We start from the raw sequence: 25692 nt of genomic DNA on the forward strand, positions 1-25692 counted from the left end.
TATTGTAAAGAACAATCCTAGACCAGCAAGAATGAGGGAAAAGGTAAGTGAGGCAGGAGAGGATAGACAAGTAATATAAGATGGTGTGTTATGAAGCTGGTCATGTTTTCACCCAGAGGCACAGCATACTTGCCGATTGGTGTACGGAAAACGAAGCTTATGGCCTACCCAGTGGAGGGAGCATTGGAGAGGCAATTTATCCATTGAGTTCCTCTTCTGACTACAGTGTCCCTACCCACACACCTACACACAGTTCCGGTGATGTCACACAGTCTCTCAGGCAGTGATTAGGAAACTACATTCTATCTTTGTACTATGGGCTTCTGGGTCAAGAAATGATAGGAGAAGTCAGAAGCTTGGGGCCTTTGTCTTCCCATGGTGGAAACTCACAGGCTACAGGGCCACTCACCACAGCAGGGACTGAGCAGAGAAGTGGCCAACCATCAGGAAAGCAGGCAAGGCCTTCAAGAGGCCTGCAACCTAAAACAAGCACCTACTGTGTATCGGCACAGGGCCAGGCATGGGACATACACACTGTCTTGTAATTTACACCTATTTACTAGATCTCTAGATCACTTCACACTTAACTTGCTCTCTGGCCAATAGCACCATCTGTTTCTTTGCTTCTTCCCACCTGGTTCATGACTCAGCAGGCCAGCTCGTCTCGGTAGGGTCTCGAATGCCCTCTTTCCTAACCTGGCCGAGATCCTGATGGTGCTATAGCCTGCTTGCTACTTTCTCTTTTTCTGGGAACTTTTTGGATTACCTCTGACAAATTTGTGACATATATCACCTCTATAAGCTTTAAGCTTTCTTGAGTTTTGTCCAACAGCATGCATTCTGCTTTCTATCTAGTTATCTAATTTTTAATTCAATACCACCAAGAAACAGAATTTTTAAAAAATTTTTTCCTTCACTAGCTAAAGTCTAATCTAACTTTATCTTTACTTTTTAGAGTGATATATCAGCATGAAGACCTAAAATTCCATGAGTACGTTTTTTAGTTAAACTGCAGCAAAATCATATTAGAGTACCCGTTTGATAGATTAGTAACCTGAGCTCCAAGTACCTAGGGGACCTGTGAGATTTCCTTCTCCCTCACTAACCTGCAGGCAAGTGAGATTTTAAAAATCAAATATATCTAAAGTAGATGTTTTTGGGCAATGTTGGGATGGCCTCAATGTTCTCTGTTAATCAGTACCTTATATAAGCTGCTTCATGAGGCAAATGGTAAAATATTCCAGTAAATCTGGAGCATATAAATAAAGCTCACCTTTGATTCTTCAAGTCAAATATTAAACTCTCTTTTCAGTGAAAAGACTTGCCTGCCAACAATTTCCCTTTATTCTGCTCACACTGTAGTTGTTAAACTGTGATTTGGTCCTCTGATAATGGCCTTCCACCTCTAATGAAGGATGAGAACAGCGTATCTAGGAAGAAGTTGCAAGAGGACACAGATTTAAAACAATTACTATGTGATTCCACCTGGCTATGGGATAATGAAAATATTTATTATATGCATGTATCAGTTAAATACATACATATTTTATATATCAATGTATATATATAAAGAGCTTAAGCAGTAACCAAATATTAATTGTATTACAAAAAAGGAAATAATGTTTTATCATAATAGAAAATATCTAATTAAAATATTCAGTTAGCCTCCTGTCTGTTCCATGTCGTTGTAAAGAATGATGAAGACATCCCATCCATTTGACTAGTTGCTATTTCTTGGGAATACATTCCTCTAATCATTTGGCTCAAGAACAGGAAGATGAAGAGAGAGGAGGGGAAAACTTACTTAGGCCAACTTTTAATAAATAATCATACTGTTTTCTTCTAACTCAACTTTAAGGAAGGGATGTTTTTAGAACGATGACTTTGAGGAGGAGGGAAATACAGTTCGTTGAATGTGTAGTCTGTGCCAGGCACTATGGTAGAAGCTTTACACGGTTTCCATGACATAAACTTCATGAGATCTCCAAGAGATAGATGTGAGTATCCTCTATCCTGAGGATCCTGGAGTTGAAAGGTTAAATTTCTGGCCCAAAATGCCCAGAAGGAAGGGGTCAGGGGTTTTACGGCAGTGTCATTAGGATGTTGCTTGACTGCATTACGATTTAAGATAAACTTAAGGTGAAGGCCTCAGATTACCCTTTGGAAGATGTTGGTTCACAAAGACACTTCTAGGATAGAACATCTTCATCATTTAGGTGGTTGCTGATATTGGCATGTCCCAATCTCCAAGTTTCCAAATTTTTCTGTCAAATAAATACCAGAGGTATTTTTATTAGCTTGATTGAATTAATGATAGATTTTTGTTTTGTTTTTGGTCGTTCTGGATTTGATCTCTTGGAATACATATGATGGTTAGTTTTATGTATCAACTTGATTAGGCCATGGTACCTAGATATTTGGTCAAATGCCACTTTGAATGTTTCTGTGAAGCTAGTTTTTAAAATAGGATTAATATTTAAATCAGTAGACTTTAAATCAAGCAGATTACTGTCCATATTGTGGGTAGGCCTTGTCTAATCAGTTGAGGTGTAAAAGATAAAGAGTGAGATCCCTTGAAGAAGAGAGAATTCTGCCTCCAAAATGCCTTCTGACTTGAGCTACAACATCAACTCTTCCCTGGGTCTCTGGTCTGCTGGTCTGCCCTGCCGATTTTGGATTTACTAGTCTCCACAATTACAGGGTCAATTTCTTAAAATAAATCTCTCTCTCTTTGGAGAACCCTGACTAACGTAACATGCGATATACACTTTATCAATAAATAAAAGTCCGAGTGCTTGCTATAGCTCTGAATGACATGGGGGGAGTTTGCAACGTCTAAATTAATTTTTATTAAACATAAGGCAGAGACAGCAGAAAACAAGAGAAGGAATGGTAATTGGAAATATGATTTTTAACATGTTGGAGCTTAATGTGCTGAGCATTCTAATATACTATTGATAGTGTATAAAATGGAAAATAAAATAACTTAAGTATAATTTCAAAAGTTCATACCTTTTGATCCCACTTTGATTTCTTCAAATCTAAAAGAAAAGAGAAATATAGACATGAGTCCTTGCTAGTTTGTTTAATTGTTTGCCTTTAGCAAAAAGAATTTCTTGGATGCATTATTTAGTTGAGAAAAATAATAAAAAATAAGCCAAATATCAAAAAATAAGTAATAATTTTTCAAAATTATGGTATATGTGGATATTGGAATAGTTTATAACTATTAAAAAGAATTCGAGAAATTCTTAAGGACATGGAATAATATTGATGATTTAACAGAAATTGAAAATAAAAAGCCAAAATATACGAACACTCCGAACGCAAATCTATGGTTCTGTGTGTTTGATAATGTGAAGTTTAAGCATCCCCAAATCGCTAGAGGGTTATTCCTTTGTAGAAAGATTGCATTTTTTAAATTACAATTTTCTCTTTCCAAAATTATTTCCAGTCAGCATGAAATATTTTTTAGTTCGAAAATTAAATAATTTAATTCTAATTGAAAATAAGGAAAAGATGAAGGGTATGAGAGTGAGTTAGGAAGGGAAGGAGCAAAGAGGTATGAATGGAATGGAGTAAGAGGAGAGGGAGGGCAGACGAGAGCAGCAGGTCCCCTGGTTAATTTGGTTCCACATTTTGTGTCGCTTACAGAATCTAGTAGTGTCAGGAAATTATAAAACAGTACTCTCGAGTTGATTTGAAATGAGCATATCTTAGCTTGCCTACTTCTGCTTCTGCATACATCAGGCAACTGTTAGAATGAAAGTGAAAGAGAATATGTATTTTGATCAAATGCTTAGTGATCAAGTGTTAAAGTCAATATTCAGCCAAATCCAAGAGCAACGCTGAAGCTGCATATCACCATCATGTATTAAACTTCTGGAATTCAAGGACAAATCCTAAATTTTATGCAATAATTATTATTGCACCAATATTATTACAATATCAAAAGTCCTGTTACCAAAGTGTGCTGTTACTTCTCAGCACTGTCAGTGGCTGGATGGATCCTGCCTTGTTCTCATGGCACATTTCAAAACGAAACAGAATTTCCACTAAGGTCAGTGGGGAATCCAACTATTGTGGTTTAGCTCTGCTGGTATAAGACACTGCAGATGGTGATGTTGCCAACCAAGTCATGAAAATTTTCTTCCTCTCTAATTATAACAGAGTAAAGTGAAGACGGGTTTACTTTCAACTCTTGGATTTGAAGATTTGACCAATGGTAGTCACATAATTTCACTGAAATCATTCCACACATAGAAGGTTTGTGCACTGTTTAAAGAAAATTGTGTCTGAATATTTACAGAAGCAGAATCAGGTTTGTTGCTCTCACATCCTTTTTATTTGTAATATTTTTATATGCAATTGCTGCTTCACAATGACTTGAAACAAATGTGTCCTTAATCCTTATATCGAGAAGTGAGAATGAAGCAATATAATTGGCACACAAAATACTGCCTCTGCATTTCCATCTACATGTCAGGTTTTGTTGCCTGACACCAATTTCAGCCTCTTCCCAGGAGCGGAATGATTTGTACATCTTTACAGCAGGTTTTGTGCAAGAAATACTTGCACTCTGGAAGCACAGAAATTTGATTACTTCTTCAGCAGGTTCCAGCAAATGAACTTCTTTCTCTGAAAGCCCTGCCTTATTGTTATCTGCATGGTACAATATTAAGGCTCTCTATTGTTTAAACAGCCTTTTAAACATGTAATAGCTTCCATTCTGTATTGGTTAAACATTTCGTATATGATGAGGAAGGTTTAAAATCATGTAGTTTGCCTTTGACTAAAGAAGAATGATAAACATGACTCTATGTATATTTTTTGCTTATGGTCAGTATTTCTTTTATATTAGCAGTGCTAAACACACAATGAAAAATGTGGTGAAGCCAGCATACCCTTGGGATTCCTAAACTACTCAGAGCCTTGTTCTGTTGTCAATATCGTTGCCTAGCACATTTACCTCTCAATTTGCCATTCTAGAGCATTTCTTCAAACAGTCACTATGTTGCCAGTTGCCTAAGATTCTGAAATCTTTTGCCAAGCAAGTAGACCAAAAGTATAATCATTTGTTTGCTCCAAAGTTTTTTTAGAAAAGGTTTTTCATTGTTTCTCTCCAAAATATTTGATTAGACAGAAATAACACATCAAATAAATCACTTGTCTTTTGTGTATAGTATATTATTACTAAACAAAAGCATTGTTTTACTAGCGTATTTTCTAGAAAGAATATTTTACCTGGGATTTGTACCTTGAGAAACTCAAAAAACTTTTGTGTTTACTGAAAGTGATTGGTAGTTCTTTAATAATTATTTCATCAAACATTTTGTTTAAATATTTAGACTCAAAGCTGTAAGTATGATTTACCATAAGTATTGTTATATAAATGAGTTTGGACTTGTTACAGGTACTAAAATTTTCAGGTGACAAGGTCGACATTAGATTTATGACAAAAATACTCCAAAAGCTTTTTTAAATTGTTTTAGTTCTGGTTTACATGGACTCAGACAGCCATAATCAAAATACAGCTTTTCATCATTATTTTGGTGAAAGTTATGATATCTAATTCACCATCCAATTCTATACATATTAAATTATAAGATTATGTATTTCTTATTTTTCTATTTTATATTATTTTTACATTTTTACAGAAGTGTGTTGGCCCAAAAAGAACAAAATGTTCTTCTTAAAGTTATCTGGTTAGCACAAACTCTCAACGGTTTTAATAGATTAATAGTTTTAATAGATTTAACTGTCAGTCTGTCTCCCACTTGTAACAATTTCAAAGTTCTTAATAGCGATTCTAGCACATAAATCTAACCACTTTTGCTATAATTATTAATGACTGAATTTTTTTGCAATGATAAATAATTCATCTGACTGATACTCTTTCTCCATATAAATCAAATAAGAAGATTTCATTCAAAGTTATGTCTATAGTACTTTGCTCTGTTTAAAATTTAATTTTGAGATATTAACAATAAATCAGAATCACACACTTGTTTGTAATCCTGACATTGTCATGGTAATTAGATACAATGTTACCTATACCATCACACAGTCATCGATCATGTAGAAGCTTAGGGATGTCAGTCAGAACAGGGATTGATGCTGGGATCAGGCTGTTTGGTTTTCCAAAGGCCACGAGAGAATTGGAGGCTGAAGAACATGTAAAAGGGTGAAACAAAACATGGGTGCATTTGCAATATGTACCCTGTGCTTCTGCACAGCAAAGAGGAGATGGGGGCTTGCATTCATGGGGCAGGTACTTAGTATATGTTGCTGATCGTCTTTTCTGTGCCTAGCGATGTGCTAGCTTCTAGGGATGCGTAGTTGGAATTCCAAGTAAAGCACTGTCCTCCCGCAGATCCCTGTCTAGTGAGGAAAACTGTACTATGAATGGATCACCGCTAGTCTATGTGACAAATGCCACCAGAAAGACATTTACAGAGACAATTTAGGGGATGAGGCCTCAACACCACAGAAATGGGTTTAGTTGGGCAAAGATAGATATAAAGGCATTCCTTACAGAGGTAGCAACATGAGCTCATGGCCCAGCATCTTCAGGGAGCTGAAACTATTTTAATACGGCTGGAGATATAGTGCAAGGAGAGGAGTGATGAAAGCTAAGTGGGACTGTTACCAGAACCTGATTATTCAAGGTGTATGACACCGTGGTGCTGGGGAGTGGTTTAAAAATTGATTGCTCATCTAGTTGGCATGGGGTGAGACTCATCAACTTTATTTTAAATAGGCAACACTCATGTAAGTAATAAGAAACTATAGATATACTTTAAGCACAGGAATGCAGAGACCTTATTTCTGTTTCTGAAAGATCACTCCTGTAGTAATGAAGGGATAAATTTGATGGCTGAGTAAAAAGGTAGCAATAGGGAGGCCAGTGAGAACTGCTTGTAACAGTTATCCAGGTGAGGCCAGAACCAGTGTGGTATGGTCAGGATGATGAGAAGGAGATGCATTCCAGATGCATTCTATCAATGGGGTAGAATCGAAGAGAATATAGAGGCAGATTTCATGAGGGGTGTGAGGTGGAGGAAGTATCAATGGTGGGCTCAGCTATGTAGATTTATGGTAATTTTGAAGGGCCTGCTGAACATCCAAGGGGAATGTTAGAGTAGAAAATGGGATTTATGAGTGTGGAATTTAGTAGAGAACCCTGGCAGAGATTGGATTTTGCACATGGATTTTGTTGTCAGCAGTTAAACGTGATTAGGTGGGAAAAGATGTGATAAGATTATCCAAAGAGAGTGTGTGGAATCAGAAGAAAAGAGAGAATGAGGTGGAGATCTTCAACTATCTACCTTGGACACTATTTTAAACATAAACAATGTTGATGATTCATTAGGGACACAATGTCACCTGGCAGTAAGGGAATCAGATCAACGTTTGTAGCTCATACACTCACAAGCCGCCCACTCTGCCCCCACAGCCAGACGCTCACTAGTTACTCACGTGACACTGACTCCCACTCCAAACAGGACTCAGAGCACAGTTTGCACTGTCATCTCTCTCTGTATCCTTCTAAGATGCCTCTAATACTTGCTTTTATGTGATTAAAATGTACGTGAGAAGGGTCCCAGAGTATGATTTACATGACCTTGTTTATTTGTCTAGTGATTATAAAATCCTCTTTTCCTCCTTTTATGAGAATTGAAGAACAAGATCTGTCCCGAGGGCAGTAACGTTATTTGACAGTGAGTGACATGCCTTGGGATGATTTCAGAGACAATTGCAAAGATACCAGAATAAAGCATGGTGCCGAAAAATAAGAACCCAGCCTACTTATTATGTACTAGACTGTTTTTATGAATATGGCCACACTGACTGTCCCACTACAAGCTCAGCTTCCAAGGAGGGAAATAATGAGAGGCTTGGTGTATTTGCCACATATGTGTTCCCTTAGCATTCCACACTTCAGACTGAGAAGTGCATCATTTTTGATGGGAATGAATATACTTAAGTTCACTTTGACCCTGCCTGTTTAAGTTTCCATAGCCCACAACTCCTTTTGTACAGCTTATTTTCACAGAGGCCTGGCAGCCGGCCCAATCTACTGCCTTCTCAAAACTGTTCATCTTTCCGCCTGGGGCTTCAAGGACATGACTTCAAGGGTTCCTCTCAAGCTCTGAATTTCCCTGCAACACCGAGAGAAAGCCAGCCCAAGTCAAAGGGTATCTACACTGGTTTCCAAGTTTTTAAATTGTTATTATGTGATGTTTAAGTGGAATTATTTCTTGGGGCCTGAGGGATAGTGGTTTGTAATCAAGATAAAAAGTAATTAGTAGACAACTGTGAGGTGGGAAAAAAAATTTAAAATACCTTTGACGCATTTGATACAATGTTTATGTGTGATAATGGCTTTACGTCTTCTCATAACAAATGACTTCTTTAATTAACAAACTTAAGACTGCAGTTTATATCAAGACGACACAAACATGGCGCATTCTCAGATCCAAATGAAGGAAATAAAGTCCAGGGGCATACATCCATTAACAGGGCAAATGTGCTAGTCGAGTGTGAGGCTGCCGAGAGCAGATTCACTCCTGGTTTAGCTTAGTGAGCTCAAATCCCACACTTCCTTGAACGGAAGGCTTCTGCTCTCACCCCTAATTTTGAAAAGATTCGATCTTCCCTGACTGCTTATAGGAAAAGTCTCAAGTGCCTTAGAGTGGAATCAAGGACATTTTACATCAGTCCCATTCTGTTTCATCTCCAACGAGAACCTCCACGTAACAACTGCACTAATCACGGACTAGGTGCTCTTCACGCGGGATCTGCAATTGTGTCATCCCCGTCCCTGGAAACGCCGTCTCTCTTTTGTCCACCATCAAAATTGGATTGCTCTCATTTGCTGTCTTTGCTGTGACACGTGCTCCAGTCCATCTTCATCATCTGGATTAACCATTGTCTTCTCTGTGTCTGTGTTTACAGGTATTCTTTAGCACACTTCCCTATGCTTACGTATGTTCCTTACTTGCATGTCTGTCTTATCACTAAGAGAGTTCCAGGAAAGCTCCTTGAAAGCAGGACCAAATATAACTACAGAAAGTGAGTCTGTAAAGAGATTCATTAAACTCTCTTGAACAGAATTAAACCAATTCCTGTTTCAGTAGTAGCAGGAACATGCAATACAGAAATGATAAGGGATACAAAGCTCATAAAATTTATTTTAAAATTCCAATTATTCAAAAATATTTTTTTAAGAAAGTACTATCTTTCAGCCATGGTTCTAGGTTCTTAGACTATATCAGTGAACAAAATATCAATAATCCCTGTCCTTGTAACTCTTTTAGTCTAGCAATAGAACAGATCAATAAAGAATAAAAACAATAAACTAGAAATTGGTTAGTATGTTAGAGGGCAATGAATGCTATGGAGAAAGAAGTAAAAAAAAATAGAGCAACGTAAACATGTTTGGGAGTGCTAGATATAACGATTGATTGTAATTTTAAATGGATTCGTCAAGTCATGCCTCACTGAGTTGGTGGCATTGGAGCAAACACTTTAGAGACACAAAGTTGGGTATAATGATATCCGGGAGATGATTTTTCCAAGTAGAGGCAACAGGCAGTGCAAGGTATTTGAGGAATAATAAGGAGGCCAGTGCGGCTGGAGAAGAATTAGAATAAGAGAAGATTGACATTGGAGAAGCACTGGATGTGTGTGTGGAAAGAGGGTCAGGAAGGATGGGTTGTGTAAGGCCTTATTGGCCCTCATAAGGGGTTTAGCTTTGATTGTTAGGGAAATGGGGAGCCACTGCAGAATTTTGAAAAGAAAAGTAGCGTGACTTAGCTTGTGTTTCTAAAGGATGCTGTGTTGAGAATAAATTGTAAGTAAACAAGGATAGAAGGGCTCATAAGAGGCTATAGCTGAATCTAAACGAGAGATGCTAAAGGCTCAGATTCAGGTGGCAGCAAAAGAGATGGTACAAAGAGTTCAGATTTTGGATATTTGAAAATAGAATCAATAGGATACCTTATGTGGGGTGACAGATAAAGAGGGGAGCTGAAGACGGCTCTAAGGATTTTGTCCTGAGCAACTGCAAGGATGGATTCACCATTTACTGAAGTGGAGAGCCCCTTTGCCTGATATGAAAGAAGAGAATTGAGAACTCAGTTGTGGGCATACTAACTTTGAAATGTCTATCAGGTTTCCACCTGGAATGTCAATAAAATAGTAGGAAATATGAGTCAGGATGCCAGGAATGAGGTCCGAGATAGAAATATAAATTTGAGAGAAATTGGCATTTTCATGGCATTTAAACCATGAGATGTGATGAGCTCACAAGGAGGTTTCCTATAAATAGAGAAAGGAAAAGAACCAAGCATGGACTGGGCCCTGGGGAACTTGAATATCCAGGTTGAGAGGGACAGGAAAGATCAGCAAAATGAGGCCAATTTGAAAATGAACTAATTTGAAATGAGCCCTCCAGGGAAGTCAGCCAGCTAAGCAGGAAATTTATGTTGAATACATACGACTACAGGGCACTGTGCTGAGAGCCCTGGGGGCGCAGAACTAGAAGTGTTCTTGCTGTCAAGGGATTTATAATCAAATTGGAAAGTAAGACAGACAAATGTACAGAGAGACAGTTACACATACAGGAAATGCTATTAGTAATGCACAAGTCAAAATTAACTGGTAGCAGAATATATAATACATTTATCTAATGTCAGAATATCTGCTTTCCCAAATGAAGCAGAATTTGGCTTGGATCTTGAAGGAGGAGTTTGATCCTCAACGGAGAGGATATTCCAGTGGGGAAAGCATGAGCGAAGAAGCAGGTATGCAAGGCCATGACAGTTTACAGGAGGGGTCAAAAAGATGGAAAATCAATGAGAGCTTGGAATAGACAGTACAGGTGTAAACAGACAGTGCAGGTGGAAAGACTTGATCATGGAGGTAAAGGGGACCTGTGCAGTCTGCTTGAGCTTGGCTGTTACTAATGAAAGTAGAATGTTTGGAGACATAATTGATTTTTCCCTGAGAATCCAATATCGTTCTGCATTTCCTCTCTAACCCTTTATTTTTAATTTAATCATCTGACTGGCCTGAATTGTTGCCCTGCTTTCTCATGTCTCTTCCTCTTGCACTTTTTATTTGATGACAATAGTGGGCAACAGGCCTGGACAGGACTCTGACGTGGCCTATGAGGAAGTGAATTCACAAAGACTTGGTAACATTTCCCAGGAACTTTTAACCCAAATCTTCCCAACTTAAATTGCACAGCATAAATGGAATAAAACCTTCCACATCAACTCAGTTCAGTTCAAAGGGTATTTATTAAGCATCTACTGTAAGCCTAGAGCTTGTCTCAAAATCATGTGACAGAAAAATGAATAACGTGTGGTCTCAACCTTGATTTTTCACTGTCAGTATTCTGGAAACCATTGTTCTCAATATATTATGATATGGAATAAGACAGAAGTATACATAGCTAAAAGTGAGAACCCAGAGAACATGAGGAAAAGCTTCCTGGTAAAGGTGACACCCACTCACTCTGTTCTGAAGGTGGGCAGGCAGATGGATAGACACCTAATTGTGGATAGATAGATGGCTATCTATGAGGGGTGGCATGACAGGGGGTATATGGTGTTCTTTATTTTTTCTATTTATGTAAATCTTAAAGTGTTCTTTATTTTAATTTTATTTTTTAAATAAAAAGCTGTTATGCTGTCATACAAAGGGAAGGAAGCTCAGTTCTTTTGGAACAGTCAGTACATTTATTACATGACAAATTCAGTGATATCTGTAATTTTAACTTTTATTCCATGCTTTAATAGAGAGGTCATTTCACAACAAAATAGGGGGAAGGACTTCTTAGGCATGGGGAACAGAATGAGCAGAGGCCTTGAAGCAGAGCACAGTGCAGGGCGCACCAGGCCTGACTATAGTAGGGGGTGGGAGGTGCTGGAGATGGGTGCCCAGGGTGGAGGATTCTCTGCGAGTCCCCCTGATGATAGGAAATGAGCACAGTTTTTAGTCCCGGTGCTACATTCATCATCCTATACATTGGGGATGATTGTTTAATTTCTCTGTTCCTCTTTTGCATGGAGAGTACATGTTAAATTAACACTGGTTGTTTTCCCTGACTTTTCTTCTGTTTGTCTTCTCAGAGCACAGCGGCCTCTCAGTTAAAACAGTAAAACTCAAAGGAAAAAGTACTCATGTTTTCTCAGAAAAATAAAATCTCCTGTGATGGAATACATAGAGTGAAGCTAATAGTTAGCTATAGTCCATTCATTTTGTTACAAATTAAAAGCATTCATGTTTTTGCATCTGAAATCCAAGTCTGAAGGCCTCAGAAGCATTGACAGCGTCAGCTGAGTGATTCGTGGCTGATAATCCCAAGAGAAGCCCTCAAGATGATCGAGTAGGCAGCCTCCTTCAGGAAGACCATGACTCTCAGAGTTCACCAGTGCTATTGCCTGGCCTAAATTATTACATATACTTGAGTTCTATTGACATCTTACGTGGAAACAAAAAGATGAAAATAATAATATTTACTCTTGGGAACCAAGCTCATCATTACTAAATTGGATCAGAAAGTGAGTGCGGATATAAGTATGAGCACATCCCTACCCTCCAAACACACAGAGTTCATAAGAAAGTGACAGTGAGTAATAAAATAACACCTTTAATGAAGTTTTTAAAAGTTTTGATTATTAGTCACATCACTGTAGCCATACTGTTTTTATTACTCTGACACTGTTTTACACAGTGTCTTAGATTGGTTTTCCTAGAAACAAGCTCTGAAATCATACATTGCCTGTAGAGAGTTTAATGGGGAAAACTCTTGAGACATACACTTACAAGGAAAGGGGGAAAACAGGGAGAAGCTGAACCATAATGAGGCTGTAACTGAGGCCTCTGAACATCCTACAGAAAACTCTGGAGCTGGACAGTCTTGTAGAGGCGTTTCCAATCGGAGCATAGGGCTGGGCCTTCCTATTCCTGCATCAGCGAGTGACTTGTGGGCTACACCCTGGGCAAGGCAGGGCTCTGCCACCAAGGATTGTGTATCTGTAAGCTGACAGCAGGGGACATTCCAGCGGCAAAGGAATGGGTGTATCAACCCTAAGGTGGGGATCTAGAATGTGGTGATAAGACCAATTATGCAGTCTGCCCACCATTGGGTTGATTAGTGTAATACCTTGTGCAGAAAATCTTGATGAGAAAATCAGCAAATTTCAGTGTTTGCGCAAGTATAATTTCATCTGACCTGATTCAGTGGGTCATAATATTTGGAATCCCTATAGACCAAAGGTAGACATTTAGGTATAAAGTTTTATTCGATTTGGGGGATTTCACTAAAAATAGTTTCTTACTTGTTGATAATTTTTTTTTCTTTGCTCTGAGATATCACTTTTCTAACTTAGATGGAAAGGGGGAAATGCAGAAAATGAAAGCAGCAGAGACAGAAAAATGAAGCCACCTAACAGAGGACCTGCTTGGTATTAGATTTAATTTCACTCAGAAGGTTGAAAAAGTCTACTTATAAATCTGTTCTCTGGTCTGTGCCAGACAGAAGGGAAAGAAATATAAGCTTAGAGTCTAGTTGAGCTGATATGATTTACATGCACAGAATAAATAGAATATCAGATAAATATGATACTGAGTGAGGGTTAAGGAAGCACTAGAGTAAAAGATGGAAAACCCTAGGCTGGAAGATGGAGCTGTGGGCTCTTGCCACAACTTTTGGCTAACCATCCCTCTTGACTATGCCACCTCACCTAGGTGTGCCTCAGTTTTTTCAATTGTTAAATGAGGCCTTGCTCAACTCTCAAAGGTCTTATGAGGATCAGATGATAAGTCTGTGTATAGGCTTTGAAAATTATAGGGCACTAGGAAGTAATTAATGGGAAATGGAACTGTAACTATGGGGCTCATTTTAGATGGTTGAAATAATGGATCAGGAGAGTTGAAAGTTCTAGATGGAAATTTCAGACCATTAAGTGTCCCCTAGAAATAAATTTTTTTAAAATTTGAAACAAATTACTGAGGTGATAATCCATGTAATATGCTAAGCACACTGCTCTCACATGAAAAAACAGCCATGAGCACTGGTATTCTCTATTTTGTAACCAGAGATCTGCTCCAAGGTGCATAGTAAAATGTAGAATACTCATTCAGAGAATTGAAGGCTTATTTGGCAGTAAGCAAATCAACATGGCCCATAATTATTATTTTTTTGCCCATTTCTCCAATAAGAACCCCTAGACCAGTAGATGCATCAGGATCCCCTCTGTCAATTCTTTCAAGATTTGGTGTGTCCTTTCATCTTTAACTGACAAAAGTAGTACAAAATAAAGGTGATTAATGGAGAACAAAAGTGTTTTTTGAATTGTTGTTCCTTCAACATCCAGAAATCCAGGATTTCTTGTATTCATATAAAACATGCTTGCTATTAAGGCAAGTTTTTAAAAACACATTTATATTTAATTTTAATGATATGTAAATCTCAGGCCCTGGACAAATGCATCAGACTTGGTAAAACACGAAAAGCAAATTGAATATCTGTTCTAGTTTAGATTGAGGAAGAACGCCTCTCTTAATAACTTGAAGACTTTACATATATATTATGACCTTTTTTCAACGAGGAAGAAAGAAAACTCAGGCAATTGTAGAGCTTCTGTTGCTAATGACAAAACTGCCTGCCGGATGATCAACTTTCTCTTTAACTATTAATAAATGTGACCTCAATTTACTTGAAATAAATTTGTCCTGAAAAGGCTTCCTGTTCACTTTTATGTTCTAAATGAAAGCTGCTTTGGAAACACAATGGCCTAAATGGGCAGTGACAGGCAACACATTTGATTGACAAGTACTAAGGGAGGAGATCAAACATGGATTCTATAAAGCGGTGTTAGCACACCACAAACATAACAAACAAATGTAGATGAAAAGCAAGCTTATGAATAATAGATGAGCCATTCATTGAACACTATTAAAATATGCAGACTCTGGGTGGTTGATGCATTCCAGATGGAATAGGTCCAGAGGACAGGTGAGTGAAAAATAAGGCCAACCAAAGGAAGCTGATTAAGTGATGTGGGGAGAAGCTCCCAAAACGGGAGCTTGGGAGAGCAGATTTTAACTGTACATATCTAAATTATCCTACCAGCTGAAGAATATGCAACGTGGATATGACACTAATAAGCAAAAGTATAGACAGTAGTGAAAAAACGAAGAAAATAAAATAAAAGAAGGTGGTCAGAGAATGCCAAGTTAAATGGGAAGACATCGCAAATGCAAACCGTGAACATCAGGATGAAATGAAGCAACACACTTTCTCTAACGGGGACAAACGGGCAAGAGGAGGGTGGCGAGAGGCTTGTTAGTGGGGAATTTAGGTTGCTTCAGTAATTTGTAAATTCAACAGAAGCAAAAGATTTGCAGAAAAGAGCCAAAGATTCTTTTTCAGAGAGTTCAAAGCAGAGATATTTGTTGTTCAAGTAAGAGAGACGCTTTTCTAAAAAGCTTTTGTTATTCACCTTTTAAAGAAAAAAATGCTTAATATACTAACAGTTCTTTATCTTGCATTATGGAGAGACAGATTTTCTCATAAACAAATTTTCCAGATTATGACAGTGGTTTCCATTCAAATATCACTTTAAAAAATCACAAGTTTTGAATACCAAATAAAAAATACATTTATACATATCCTATGCTTCTCCACCTCTGGGAAATATTACTGACATTTTTTCCTTCAAACATAAGTTTTACCACAACTTACCTTCATTATTATAGTGGGAACAAATGTGATACTGTTCCTTTATGCAGTATTATATTATACATTCTCTATGTTAATTTAGCCATTGTCATGGTTCTCACTCTCAAAAAGTAAATGCTGTTTATATTAGCCCATAGGTTTGTTACTCAGTTTGCTAGTGTTTTAAACTTAATACATATAGAAGAATACATTGGTTCTTAGTTTTGTTAGGTCAAAATATTAGCACGTTTTGTCTTGCCTTTCTATAACTTTGTATATGGAGTGAAAGAAATGGTCAGGGTCAGACAGCCCAGGTTCGATAGAGGGAAGTTAGTAGTTTACCTGCAGAGACAGTGCAGAGGTAGAAAGGGCTTCGGTTTGGCTGAGAGCTGGCAGAACATCCTTAAGATAGTCCGTGGATGTTTTGCTAAATCAAGAGATAAGGCATCAGCAGTTGAAATTGTAATAGCAGCTGACTTTTCTGAGAACTTTCCATTTGTTAGATATTTTGTTGAGTGTTGACAAGCATCATCTCATTTTATTGGCCAAACAGGGATGCCATCACCAAGATCCTGGTGTAGGAGACCTCAGCCTTCATTGCCCACAAAGATCAACTTCACAGTTATACACAAACAAAAACAGCTCTGGGAGAGCTCTGGAGTCTACTAAGGAGCTTCAATAACACTGCAGAACGAAACACCCAAGAATAACACACAAAAATGGAAGGAAGACAGCTTTACTTTGCTTGAATCATCCCATCCCTCCAGCTGATGTTGCTCAGTGCCAAGAGGGAACTCCCAAGCTAAAAAGATCTCTCCTCATTGGGAGAGGAAGAGCAGGACTAGCAGCCTGTTCAGGCCTCTGCAGCTATACAAGCGTGAAACGCCAGACTAGACCTCCACAGCTGATCCTCACTACCATGTGCATGCTTGCAGTTAGCCCCTCCAGCTGTGCACTTGCACACCACTGGCATGACACTCATCACTAGCCTCCACTAGTGTGCCACACCCAAGGGAGACTGTGCAACCACAGGAGAGCATGCACAACAGTCAGGGCCCCCACAGCTGCTTGTGGCCCTGGATCAGTCCCTGTCTTCTGTCACTAGCCTGAACGACTGGGTTCACATCCAGCTAGCCCCTCCAGCTGTGCACCTGTACACCTCCAACGTGACCCCCATCACTAGCCTCCAGTGATGGGCACATGTAGTGAGACCCAGTAGCCATGGTAGCACACATCAACAGCCAGGGCCCCCACCATTATGTATGAGTCTGCAACCAACCCCCGCCACTACACATGCACCTGCAACAGGCCCCCACAATCCACTGTGTGCACAACATCAATTCTGCCCACCACTGATGCCTACCCTGATCCCTAGACGCTGGAGCTGGCAATGCCACCAAGGAACCCAAAAGCCTTTGTAGCTACTGTGGACCCCCTGCAGTGCTCACCAATGACCACACAATTGATGCTGTGGACCCCAGCAGTCTGAGCCAAAGAGACACCATGTACTCCTGGATTTTGTGCTGCTACATGCCCCTACACTTGGTACCCTGCAACACTAGACTCTGGTTATATCACACTCCAGCATGACCCAACCTGCAAGTGTCTCTAAGACACATTATAATAAAACTGTGAAAAAGAAAAGACAGAAAGAGAATCTTAAAAGCAACAAGAGAAAAAAAAAAAAGCTTATGACTTACAAGGCACCCTCATAAGGCTATTGGAGCATTTCTCAGCGAGAACATCACAGGTCACTGGGATGATATAGTCAAAGTGCTGAAAGAAAAAACCCGCTAACCAAGAAAATGTTACCTGGGAAAGCTATCCTTCAGACATTAAGTAGAGATAAAGATTTTCCCACACAAACAAAAGATGAGGAAATTAACCACAACTAGGCCTGCCTTACAAAATGCTGAAAGGAGTTCTTCAAGCTAAAATGGAAACATATTTATTAGAAACATGAAAATATTTTTAAATACACACATTGGTAAAAATAAGTATATATTCAAGTTCAGAATACTGTAATATGGTGAGTGTTAACTACTTAATCTAGTATTAAGGTTAATGGATCAGAGTAATAAAAATACATATAGCTACAATAGTTTGTTAATGAATACTCAATACAAAAGGATGTAAATTGTGATATCTAAAACATAAAAGGAGAGAGCAAAAAGTTAGAGTGTTTACATGTGATCAAAATTATCAGTGTAAAATAGACTGTTACATCTATAAGATGTTTTATATAAGCCTAATGCTAACTACAAAGCCAAAAGGTACAGTAGATTCACAAAAGATAAAGAGAAGGAAATCAGGGCATCAGTTAAAAAAGAAAGGCAGCAAGAGAAGAATAAAGGAATAAGGGAACTATAAAATAGTCAGAAAACAATAAGATGCATTAATAAATCTTTTCTATCAATAGTTACTCTAAATGTAAGTGGACTAAATTCTCCAATCAAAAATCATAGAGTGCCTACATGGATAAAAAAACCAGACTGAAATATAAGCTGTCTAAAAGAGACTCACTTTAATCTTTAAGGACACACATAGGCTCAAAGTGAAGGGATGGAAAAGATAGTCCATGCAAGTGGAAACCAAAACAGAGCAGGGGTAGCTATACTTACATCACCAAAACTTTACCTTAAGTTAAAAATCATAACAAGAGAAGGGGAGGTAATTATATAATAATAAAGTAGTTAAATATCAAGAAGGTATAAGAATCACAAATACATATGCACTCAACATAAAAGTATCTAAATAAATTAAGCAAATACTAGCAGATGTGAAGGAAGAAGTAGACAATAGTACAATATAGGAAGAGTCTTCAACATCCCACTTTAAACAATGAATAATTTATCCAGACAGAAAATCAATAAGGAAACATTGGCCTTGAACCATACTTTAGACCAAATGTACCTAACAGACCTATACAAAACATTCCATTGGACAACACCAGAATACATATTTTTCTCAAGTGCACAGAGAATATTCTCAAGGGTAGATCATACTACAGGTCACAAAAAAAGTCTTAGCCAATTTAGGAGGATAAAAATCATACATTTTCCAAATGTAGTGGTATGTAACCATAAAGTAATAACAGAAGGAGTTAGAAAATTCACAAATATGTGGAAATTAAACAAAAAGCTCCTGAACAACCAATAGGTGAAAGGACAAATAAAAAGGGAAATAAAAAATATCTTGAAACAAACAAAAAAGGAAACGTTATATACCAAAACATATGAGATGATGCAAAAGTAGTTCTAGGAGGGATGTTTACAGTAATAAACACCTATTTCAAGAAAAAACAAATGTCTCGAACAACCTAACTTTACAATACAAGGAACTTGCAAAAGAAAAATAAATTAAACCCAAAGTTAGCAGAAGGAAGGAAATAACAAAGATCAGAGCAGAAACAAAGAAAATAGGGACCAGAAAAACAATAGAAAAGATCAATGAAACTAAAAGCTAGTTTCTTGAAAAGATAAACAATATTGGCAAACTTTAGCTAGATGAACTTAGAATAAAAAGACTCGAGTATATAAAATCAAAAATAAAAGAGATCTCATCAAGATAGCAGCATAAGCAGACTCTGAACTCATCGCCTCCCATGAACACAGCCAGGTTACAACTATTTTTGGAAAAGTTACCCTGGAGAGAAAACTGAAAACTAGATAAAAAGAACTCCCACAACAAGGGATAGTCATGACTAAGGCAAAAGAGGAAGAAATAAGCCACCTTCAGGAGCAACAGAGTTTCTCATCTGGCCAGGTGGGAGGCGCACTAAGGTACGCAGCCCACCCTGAAGTAGTGAGGTTTGGAGCAGGGGCTGATACTGCTATAAGCATCCTTCAGACAAAGCACAACTGAGATGAGGGTCTTACTATCTGGCTTCACTGGCTATTAACTACAGCCAGGATATGCCCAGAAAAGCTATCAAATGAAAGATGAAAAGACCCTAGTCTTAAAGGGCCCACACACAAACTCACCCATCTCAGCAACCTAAAATCACCAGAGAGAAGGCTGATAGTCCTTTGGTGAAAAGAGACTCACCTGGTGGGCTCTGGGGGCATCTTGGTGAGAGGAGGGACCTCTCTGGAGACTGAGACATTGGTGGGGGCCATTGTTCTGAGCTGGTCCAGGCGTGCTGACTCAGACATGGATAATGCCATTGAGGTTCTTCCCTTGGCCTGTTAGCCCAGGGGTCTGCCACACCCACTAGAGCACAGATTTAATCCAGTTCAGCCAGGGAATGCAGCCTGCCTTAGGGATGGGCCCCACCTAACAGCAAGCCCTCAGGCCACTTTTCTGCCTGCATTGACTGGGTGCCTTAGTCCTCTACAGACAGGTGAGTGTGTCCGCCTGTGTGGGGCAGGGCCTGTGTGAGGACCAGGTGAACTGTGGCAGGCATTAGTGGAGAGGTGGGGGCCTCTTCTGTTGGGCATTGTGGTACAATCCAGGGGGTTGGGAAGTGTTCACAGACCAGGACTGTGTTGATGGTGTGTGTGGTCCTGTGGGGGTGTGAGACTTATCAGAGGCAGAAGACCTGTGCTTCACAAATAGCCATAAAAAGGATCAGCCCCACCTTCCATAACCTGAAACAATTGAGTGCTCCCTGCCTAGGGCCAGCCCCACTCAGCTGCACTCATAGGATAAATGACAACAGCCTTGTAGGCCTGAGGCCTATAGCAACTGTAAGCCCCTGAGCCTAGCAACCAGCTACACTGGGTACCAACCCAGTTAACAGGAAAACTGAAATAGGAGTGTGCTGTTAGACCTTGCTGCCAACAGTGCTGTGGCTCCCCAAGCTGGATTTACAAACAGCTGGCCAGAGAAGGAAAGACTAGACTCCCAGGATACCTGCAGTAAGAGCAACCCTGCCACAAAAGAAGGACACAAGTAGCCCTGAAAAGAGTCACTCATGGATCATTTGGACTTGTGATGAGAGGGAGCACAGAGAGCTCCAAACAAGATAGGCCCAAGGGGCCCAAACCAAGACACATTATAATTAAAATGTGCAAAATTAAAGATGAAGAGACAGTCCCAAAGCAACAAGAGAAAGGCCACAATTGACATACAAAAGAAAGCCCATAAGGCTATCAGTGAACTTCTCAGCCGAAATCCTACAGGCAGAAGGGACTAAAATGACATTTTTAAAGTGTTAAAAAGAAAAAAAGAAGAGTGAAGAATACTCTATCCACCAAGGTTCTCATTCAGAAAAGGAGAGATAAAGAGCTTCCCAGACAAGCAAAAATTAAAGGAGTTTATCATCAAGAAACCAATTCTACAAGAAATGCTGAAGGGACTTATTTAAGTGGGAAAGTGATGAGCACGAATAGAGATAAAAAAATTATCAAAAAAAAAAACCCAGGCAATAAAATAACTTGTAAAGGTAAAGATATAGTAAAGGTAGCAGATCAAGTACCTGTGGAGATAATGTGAAAGTTAAAAGACAAAGTTAATAAAATTACCTATTTCAATGATGAAAGGGTAATGGAGAGACACACACATAAGAGATTAGATATGATTTAAAGAACATAGAATTTGGGAGAAGGGGGGTGAAAATGTAGAGCTTTTAGAAAGAGGTTAACTTAAAGAGTCTACCAACTCAATTTAGACTGTTATATACATAGAATAGTACATAGGATCCTTATGGTAATCACAAATCAGAAATCTATAATATGTAAGCAAATAAGTAAGACAAAAGAAACTAAACACATTACTAGAGAAATCCATCAAACAACAAGGGAAGGGAGCAACAGAAAAAGAAAGGAACAGAGAAGAACTACTAAAACACCCAGAAAAAAGGGAACAAAATGGCAAGAAATACACATTTACAAGCAGCTACTTTAAATGTCAAAAAACTAAATGCCCCAATCAAGTGCAATACGGTAGCCAGCTGGATAAAAAAAACAAGACTCATATATATGCTGCATACAAGAGACACACTTCAGATCTAAAGAAACTCACAAATTGAAAGTGAAAGGATGGAAAATGATATTCCATGCAAATGACAAAGAAAAGAAAGTGTGGGTAGCAATACTTATATCAGATAAAATCGACTTAAAAAAAAAAAACTGTAACAAGAGACAAAGAATGGCACTACAGAATGATAAAGGGAACAATGGAACAAGAAGATGTAACACTTGTAAATATCTATGCACCCAACATAGGAGCACTTAAATATATAAAGCAATTATTAATAGACATAAAATGAGAAATAGACAGTAACATAATAATAGTAGAGTACTTTAACACTCCACTTACACCAATGGATAGATCATCCAAACAAGATCAATAAGGAAACACTGGCTCTAAATGACACATTTGACCAGATGAACTTAGTAGATATATACAGAATATTCCATCCAAAAACTACAGAATACACATTCTTTTCAAACGCACGTGGAACATTCTCCAGGATTGATCACATATTAGGCTACAAAACAAGTTTCAAGAAATTGAAGAAGGTCGAAATAATACCATGCATATTTTCTGAACACAAAGGTATGAAACTAGAAATAGACTACTGGAAGAAAACCAGAAAAGCCACAAAAATGTGGAGATTAAACAAAATGCTACTGAACCACGATTGGGTCAATGAAGAAATCAAAGGAGAAATCAAAAAATTCCTGGAGACAAATGAAAATGAAAATATGACATGCCAAAATCTATGGGATACAGCAAAAGCAGTTCTAAGAGGGAAGTTTATAGCAATTCAGGCCTATCTCCACAAACAAGAAAAATCCCAAATAAACAATCTAACAGTGCATCTAAAGGTACTGGAGAAAGAAGAACAAACAAAGCCCAAAATAAGCAGAAGGAAGGAAATAATAAGATTCAGAGTAGAAATAAATGAAATAGAGACCAAAAAAAAAAAAACAAAAACAGAAAAAATTAATAAAACACAGAGGTGGTTCTTTGAAATGATAAACAAAATTGACAAACCCTTAGCTGGACTCACCAAGGAAAAAAGAGAGAAGGCTCAAATAAATAAACTCAGATATGAAAGAGGAGAGATTACAATGGATACCTCAGGAATACAAGAGAGAATAAAAAAATATTATGAAAAGCTATACGCCAACAAATTGGATAATCTGGAAGAAATAGGTGAACTCTTAGAAACATACAAACTTCCAAAACTGGACCAAGAAGAAGTAGGGAATTTGAATAGACCAATCCCCAGTAAGGAGATCGAAACAGCAATCAAGAACATCCCAAAAAATAAAAGTCCAGGACCAGACGGCTTCTCTGGAGAATTCTACCAAACATTCAAAGAAGCCTTAGTACCTATCCTTCTCAAACTCTTCCCAAAAATTGAAGAGGAGGGGAGGCTTCCTAACTAATTCTGCAAGTCAACATTATCCTGATACCAAAACCAGATAAGGACAACACAAAAAAGGAAATTACAAGCCAATATCACTGATGAACATCAACGCAAAAATTCTCAACAAAATACTAGCAAATCAAATACGACAATACAACAAAAAGATCATACATCGTGATCAAGTGGATTTCCTTCCAGGGATGCAGGGATGGTTCAACATCTGCATATCTATCAAGGTGATACACCACATTAACAAAATGAAGAAGAAAAATTACATGATCATCTCAATAGATGCAGAGGAAGCATTTGAAAAGATACAGCATCCATTTATGATGAAAACTCCAAATAAAATGGGTATAGAAGGAAAAGACCTCAACGTAATAAAGGCCATAAATGACAAACCCACAGCAAATATCATTCTTAAGGGAGAAAAACTGAAAGCTATCCCTCTAAGAACAGGAACCAGACAAGGATGCCCACTGTCATCACTCTTATTTAACATAGTATCGGAAGTCCTAGCAAGAGCAATCAGGCAAGAAAAAGAAATAAAAGGAATGCATATTGGAAAAGAAGAAGTGAAACTATCCCTTTTTGATGACATGATTTTATATATAGAAAACCATAAAGATTCCACTACAAAACTTTTAGAAACAATAAATGAATAAAGAGAAGTCACAGGATACAAAATCAATATAAAAAATCGGTTGTGTTTCTATACACTAACAACAAAGTAGGAGAAAGAGAAATTAAGAATGCAATGCCATTTACAATTGCAACAAAAAGAATAAAATACCTAGGAATAAACTTAACCAAAGAGGAGAAAGATCTGTACACTGAAAACCATAAAACATTGTTGAAAGAAATCAAAGAAGACACAAAGAAATGGAAAGATATTCTGTGCTCTTGGATTGGAAAAATTAACATTGTTAAAATATTCATACTTCCTAAAGCAATCTACAAATTCAACGCAATCCTGATCAAAATTCCAACAAGATTTTTCACAGAAATAGAACAAAAAATCCTAGAATTTATATGGAACAACAAAAGAGCCCAAATAGCCAAAGGATTCCTGAGAAAAAAGAACAAAGCTGGAGGTATCATACTCCCTGATTTCAAAATATACTACAAACCATAGTAAGCAAAACAGCATGGTACTGGGACAAAAACTGACACACAGATCAAGGGAATGTAGAGCCCAGAAATAAATCCACACACTTATGGACAGCTAATATTCGACAAGGGAGCCAACAGCACACAATGGAGAAAGGAGAGTCTCTTCAATAAATGGTGTTGGGAAAACTGGAGAGCCTCATTCCAAAGAATGAAAATAGACCATTCCCTTACACCATGCACAAAAATCAACTCAAAATGGATTAAAGACTTGAATGTAAGACCCAAAACCATGAAACGTCTACAAGAAAACATAGGCAGTACACTCTTTGACGTCGATCTGAGCAGCATATTTTCAAATGCCATGTCTGACCTGGCAAGGGAAACAAAAGAAAAAGTGAACAAATGGGACTACATCAAACTAAAAAAACTTCTGCACAGCAAAGGAAACTATCCACACAATGACAAGATAACCCAACAATTGGGAGAAGATATTTGTAAACCACATATTAGATAAGGAGTTAATATCCAAAATATACAAAGAACTCATACATCTGAACAACAAAAAAACCAACAACCCAATTAAAAAATGGGCAAAAGATCTGAACAGAGATTTCTCCAAAGAAGATATACGAGTGGCCAAGAGGCATTTGAAAAGATGATCAACATCATTAGCTATCAGAGAAATGCAAATCAATGCTACAAGGAGGTATCACCTCACTCCAGTCAGAATGGCTATAATTAACATGACAGGAAACAACAAATGTTGGAGAGGATGTGGAGAGAAGGGAACCCTCGTACACTGCTGGTGGGAATGCAAATTCATGCAGCCATTATGCAAAACAGTATGGAGTATCCTCAGAAAATTAAGAATAGATCTACCATATGATCCACCTATCCCACTGCTGGGTATTTATCCAAAGAACTTGAAACTGCAAAGGCATAAAGTTCTATGCACCCCTATGTTCATTGCAGCATTATACACAATAGCCAAGACTTGGAAGCAACCTAAGTGCCCATCAAGGGACGAATGGATAAAGAAGATGTGGTATTTATACACAATGAAATACTACTCAGCCATAAGAAATGATGAAATCTGGCCATTTGTGACAACATGGATGGACCTTGAGGATATTATGCTATGTGACATTAGTCAGAGGGAGAAAGTCAATTACCATATGATCTCACTCATAAGTAGAAGATAAAAACAATGACAAACACATAGCAATGGAGATTGGATTGGTGGTTACCATAGGGGAAGAGAGAAGAGGGCAAAAGGGGTGACTAGGCTCACATGTGAGGTGATGGACTATAATTAGCTTTTGGGTAGTGAACATGATGTAATCTACACAGAATTCAAAATAGTTACAATGTACATCTGAGAGCTAAAAAAGAAATAAACAGAACAAAATTAAAAAATAAAATTTTATTTATATTTTGCTATTTCTTACTAATTTATGGGTGTTCATTATATACCCTGGATACATTAGCTCTTTTAGTTATATGTTTTGCAAGTGTTTTGCCC

The sequence above is a fragment of the Equus quagga genome, chromosome 4 (genome assembly GCF_021613505.1).
Source record: "Equus quagga isolate Etosha38 chromosome 4, UCLA_HA_Equagga_1.0, whole genome shotgun sequence".
Classification (NCBI taxonomy): Eukaryota; Metazoa; Chordata; class Mammalia; order Perissodactyla; family Equidae; genus Equus; species Equus quagga.